We start from the raw sequence: 6,534 nt of genomic DNA, 5'->3' as shown, positions 1-6,534 counted from the left end.
ATTTTTTTTATTTTATTTATTTTTTTATTTATTTTATTTTATTTTATTTATTTTTTTTTTTTTGGTATTTTTTTCCCCTATGATGAAAGTAACAGGAATCTGTACGCTTGTTTATAATCTTGCGTACAGGGAAAACACAGGGAAATGATTTTCCAAAATTGAGTGGAAACCCTGGTTAAGTATTTATTTAATATTTTAGTTGAAGTATTTTTTCCTCATATTTCTAAAAAAAAAAAAAGGAACATAACTCAAAAAGTATCTTTTTATAGCTTGGAAGCATTTTTAGTTATAAGAAAAATTAAAAACAAAGAATGCAAAAACCATTTTAAATATAAATGTATGTTTTTTCTTTTGCTGGGATGTTTATTTGGTTTTCAATGCCTCTTTACAAAATCATCCATGTAGTCCCACTTCTTCATAATAATGGAGTTCCAACGACTTGGAAGCTTCCTCATTTAATGTCTCATCCTTTCCATACTTGCCAACTCTACTGTTTTTAACGGGAGACTCCTGTTTTTTGCTTCCATCTCCTGATTTCCCGTTTTTGAATTTTTTCCAGTAAATCATCAAAAAGTTTCACTTTCTTCTCAATAGATGGCTCCCTTTTCTAGTCATCCACCAATGTCAGGGAATGAGAATTTTTCGAATTAATAACTCATTTAGTTTTTTTTTTTTTTTTGGGAAGCTTTCCACATTGCATGTTCAACAAAGCTTAGTGCTTTGCCAAAAATTGTAGCAGATTTCCATCTTTTTGCATCTTGAAAATATTTCAGTTATTTTGAAAGTTTGAACTTATTTCAACATGGGCTACCCTATATCTACTTATTTTATATTTTATTTTCATTAAGTATTGATTTTTTTTCCCCGGATTTTAGTGGTTAAATATTTGTAGCTCTTTTTTTTTTTGGGGGGGGGGGGGGTTTGGATAGTACAAAACTTTAAGCAAATCCACTCCTTGTTATTTGGTTTTTCCTTTGCAGTATATTTTTCTTGCTACTATCAATTAGCTTACATCTGTAAAAAAATCCCATTTCACTTTAAATTTAGTTTTGTTGTGAAATATGCCGCTGGTGAATCACCTATATGCCTGTAGTGGAATCTCCTGTTTTTTTTTTTTTTTCTAAGGGGGTTGACAAGTATGCCTTTCTCATCTGCTTGCTTTGCTCAAATACCAACCCAGAATAGTTGACCAGATGGAAATTGATTTTAACAAATGATTTGATGAAAAAAGATATGCACGATGGGTCATACACACTGCTTCAGACTTATTTCCCACACTTAACAGAACTTATGGGAGGACATCATGTTTCATCTTTGGTTGACCTTTCTGCTGCTGGAATCGTGCTATTGAACAGATGAACAAAGATAGTGTATTAAATGGAATGGTTAACTTGGGTGACAATTTTTTGATGGATTTCCCCCCTTTTTTAAATTTAAAACAGAGTGAGACAGAACAAGATAAAAGAGCCAGTAAATGAATTAATCATGAAAAGTTGATATAATTTTTCTTTGAAATTTAACTTGTATTTCATGATTATAATTGAGAGAGAATTGCTTCTCGTTACCTCTAATAATGAAAAATTAATTCTTAAAATTAAAATTATTTCCCTTAGTTTATTTTAAAAATTACATATATATATATATAATAGCTCTGTGCGGTTATACTTAAAAAATTAAACTTCTTTTCTATGAAAATTCTTCAAAAATTGAAATATGAATAAATTGCAGTATTCAATCATTTTATATACTTAAAAACAAAATTTAGGACACTCACTTCCTATTTGAAAATTTTCACTCTTGAGAATTTTTCCAACTTTCACTCCTGGGTAAACTTTCAGATGATTGGAATTCTGTCTCAGTGATGTTACTTTCAAAAGGATTTTGCAAACCAAATAAACGTTTCAGTAAATGATATATCTTGAAATTATTGAGTGTTCTTAGTGAAATGAGAAGACATTAGTAAAGATATGTAGTCGTTCTGAAGAAAAGAAAAAAAAAGACTTAGAGAAACCATTGTAAAATTAGTATCTTAAGGGTTTGACCAACATTGCATTTTTATGCTGTTTACCTCCATGGCACATTATAATTTTGTTTAAATGTAAATAAATCAGCATGATGTACCTGAACAAATTATTTTCTTTCCAAATTTTAATAATTGAGCATTTAAGGGAGTGCGTGTATTTTTATTCATATGTAAATATTGTTCATAGAAGCTTTATAAAGTTCATGTATATATCTAAACAATAAAATATTATTGTCAAATAACAATGTAGTGTAATGATCTGGTTTATTTTACTTTAACTTGAAAACAGTGATTGATTTGAGTTGTATGATGTGTTTCTTTTAGTTTAAGATTAATTTCCGAAAACTTTACCTTAAACATTTTCACCAACATTCTGACATTGACTCGCACTTAGCGTACTAATAAAGATTAAAGAAATTGGAATGGGTTATAATTACTTCGAAAACTAAGGAGCTCTGCCCCCTGCTTGCTGATGCTCACCTTCGAAATCTTATTTGGTTTGCTAAGATTAAAATAGTCTATTAGAAAGAATCAGATTTATAAAAACGTGTTATGAGTTCCCTTTCGAACAAAATGAAAATCCTCCTTTCCCTTAACTTGTGGTGAGCATTGGAAGAAACTGATTTTTTTTATTTTTAAATCAAAGTATTGAAACTTATTCGAGAAATTTGTAATACAAATAAAATACAGCCTCCAAATGAATATTGCTTAATTATTCAAAAACTACCAGATAATTTTTTGTGAAAAAATCAGTTTATTCCAAGTAGGGGTATTCCAGACCAGTTTCAGATTCTGAATGCTCGCTATATAATATATTATGTTCATCACTATTTAAGACATTATGTTATAAATAGTTGCATTTTTAATATAAATAACAGATAAAAAATAGTATGGTTGGAAAAATATGAATTAGTACGACTATTTTAGTCATAATGCACATTACACAATACGTGCATCTGTACCTTTATCGATTTACTGTGTTTCTAATGCTTTTTATAAAGCTTTTTTTTTTATAAAAAGCATTAAAAACATATTATTTTAGTTGTTACTACTGTAATTTTATATTAAAGTTTAAAACAAACCGTGCAAAAAGCCATTCGAATTAGAAAAGTCTTTTTTTAAATAACTCCATAACATACTAATTTTGAATGATTATATTTCCAAAAGTAATAGGAGTGACACCGATTTTTTTATTTCATATGTTAGACGAACATGTTGGTTATCAAACTTAATTAGTTTCAGATCTCTGCTATGAGGGCGAGAGTAGTAGTTAGATTTTAAACATTTGCATTTTTGTGAAACTTATCACATAAAAGTTCCAATATCTTCTGGCGCCCTTATAGTGACACCAGTTTTATTACATATTTTTGATGTATGCAAGTGTAGCTAGGAATTTATGTAAAAACGTTGGTGTCATCATAAAGGCGCTTTGAGAAAATTGGCATTGAATGTAGTAAAAAAATTCATTTTCGGTCATTTTTAAACGGAGTTTGTTTCTGTCGCCCTCGTAGTGACACCGATTCGACAGCTGTAATAGTGTCTAAGAAGACCATATAATAGTATAGAATTTAAAAATCCATGTTATTATAGGGGCGCTTAAAGCAACAAGAACTTTAAAATCTGCAAATTTGAAAAACACGCAAAAATGTGCCACGCCCCCTAAATTTGAAAATTTAATTTCCCAAAAACGGTAAGGCAGACAAAGCTCATATTTTGCTCTAACATTACATTCATGATAAGGAACAACATATGTGAAAATAAAGAAAATTTAAAATGTCAACAATCACAACCTGCCTGATCCTTACAGACAAAGGCTCTTAAATTGGAGTAAAAGGAAGTCATGTGATGCACACATCAGCTCGTTTTTCAAGTTTTTATGCTGGGTCAAAGTAAGTCGCAATTATTAGTTTACAAGATATGTTGTTTTTGTGAAATTTTTAATTAAAATCCTAACAAAAATGAGAAGTAAAACTTATGTGGAGAAAAAAATTAGTAATATGATTATGAACTCTAGTCGTTAGTGAAATATTTGATTAAAATTTTTAGATAGTCCTTAGGTCTTTCCTAGAATTTTTTCAATGTGTTTTTCAAAGGGAGAGATGATCAGGGTTAGATACATCGACATTGAAGTTCCAAAAAAGAAATTTTAGTCGATCTTTAAATGGTGAGTAGGGAGGCAGATTGACAGGGTGCTCTCCGAAAAGTTTTTGAAATTGATGTACTACTAGAAAGACAGTTGTGGACTATTTTGACGACATTGGGGAAAAGGATTTGGGTTTCGAGATACTTTCCTGGAAATATTTTAAAGTTGAAGCAGTGGCGGATCCAAACGATACTGTTGGGAGGGGCGATTTAGTAATGCATTATGGGAGGGGGCAGAGGTTGACTAATGAAAATAAAATTTAAAAAAGTTTTAAGAACTGAAGAGTTTTTTTTTTTTTTTTTTTTTTCCGAATAGTGTGCATCGTTCAAAGAGTTTGAATGAAAGTTATAAGTGTTTGAAGTATCACAAACACACACACCACACACACATACACAAGAATGAATGAAAAAAAAAGAATTTCTACTAATATTCTGGATCTAAATTGATCTCATCAACTTTTGATTCCTTTGAAGACTCGTGAAGTATTTTCAGAAGCCATTAGGTCCTCAAATGTATTTTTTACCTTATAAAAGAAAGGTTGCACTATCAAGATGACATCTCTTTTTACCAGTTATTTTTTACCATAATAATATAATACTACAATTGCATTTGTAAATAAAATTTGAAGATAGTTACAGTTTTTTTTTTTTTTTTTTGATTGAGTTGTTTAGTATTCGCGCATAAGTAGGAGCGCTTGCCCCCCGAAATTTTTTGTTAGACGCGCATTTTTAGACTATTTGGCTGTTTAAGAAGGGAGACTTGGAGCTCGTCTTCGGATTTTTTTTTTTTTTTTTTTTTTTCAAATTTAAAGGGTATATTTTTGAAAGCACAATTGTTTGCTATCTTTGGTTTGTAAAGATGAGATTCAGGAATTCACCCCCGTCGTTTTTTTTAATATTAGAGCTTCAAAAACGCAATTTTAGATATCTTTACTGACATAGCAGAAAACATATGGGGTTCAGAAGTTTTCCCCAGAGACTTTTCGATGTATAGTTCCAAAAACGCTGTTTTGAGACTAATCTTTAAATGATGTTAAAAGATGCGGAACGAAGGACATGGGGGCTTACCACCTCTCCGGAAGTTGTTTGAAATTTGAATTCCTGAAAACGCAGGTGTAAGCCATTTTTATGACGTGGAGAGAAGGAACGGGGTTTGGAACGATTTTTTTGTGATGTGTTGGGGGGGGGGGGGAGGGGGCGGGAGAGGAAAAAGAGAGTTTGGGGACTCTAGTGACCTTTTTGCGGAAATTTTTCAAATTAAATTTTTGGGGGGGGGGGCAATCCCCCCCCCCGTGGATCCGCCACTGAGTTGAAGTTTTAAAATGAAATTTCAGACGATGTTCGTTATAGGGCGAGGAGTGGGGAGGAGGTGCACACCCTGCTGGATACTTTTCGAAAATGACCTCTGATAACTTATTTCAAAGCCTGGGAAGGGGGAAGGAGGGCAAAAGGTATGTTCTCGATGCATCTTGCAGGAGTAATGCAACAAAATACATGCAAAAGTAAATAATAATAATTATTTTTTTCTTTTCTAAAATCAGGTAAAGATAATTTACTTCCCTCCCCTTCCTCAAAAAAAAAAGGAAAAGAAAATTAATTTGAATTCTAAAATTTTAAATTCAAATTATGTTTTTTTGCAATCACAAGTTGCGACAGGACCCTACTCATTGGAGATATTGTTTCTAGAAACGGCTCCTGTCCCAACGAGCCTGCTCTTCCCCTTGGGCGGTTGCGTGTGTAGGTGTGTATGTGTAGACTGTGTGTATGCATGTTATAATAGTGTGTGTATGTGTTTATGTAATAGAGCGTGTGTAGGACTTGGACGCAACCGACCAGGAGAAGCCGAGCCTGCAGAGGACGGTGTGGAGGGTTGAAAAAGAAACCAAATATCAAGGACGGTCAAATAAAAACAATTTGCAATTGTGATTGCTCAAAAAAAAAAAAAAAAAAAAAAACAGTTTGTCGTTTTTTAAGCAGTGAGAGAATGCGGAAAATTCTCTAATAAAACATTTGGCACTATTTAAGAAAAAAATAAACTCATTTTGAATCTTGCTGTTTGAACTGTGAATGAATTTCAAGCAAAATTTATGTAGAAAGTTTTCGCCCTTCCTAGTGCTTAAATTTATGCATGCAAGATTGATTTTGTGCTTAATATAAACTATGAATGACAGAATCTCTTGGGTCTCTTTCCTAAAATGAAGTTTCTTCTTTGCAGCTGGAGCAGAAAAGAAAAACAAAAAGTTCCGCATAGGTTGTACTGTACTCCAGTTTTACGTCGCACTCCAGTTGCTTAAAAACAGAAACTGAATCTGGCTATTTTCAGCTTTGCTATTATATTTTAGTGATTTAATGTTGACGTCATATCTGGT

The sequence above is a fragment of the Uloborus diversus genome, chromosome 1 (assembly GCF_026930045.1).
Source record: "Uloborus diversus isolate 005 chromosome 1, Udiv.v.3.1, whole genome shotgun sequence".
In the NCBI taxonomy this organism is placed as follows: domain Eukaryota; kingdom Metazoa; phylum Arthropoda; class Arachnida; order Araneae; family Uloboridae; genus Uloborus; species Uloborus diversus.
This window is presented reverse-complemented; position numbering follows the sequence as displayed.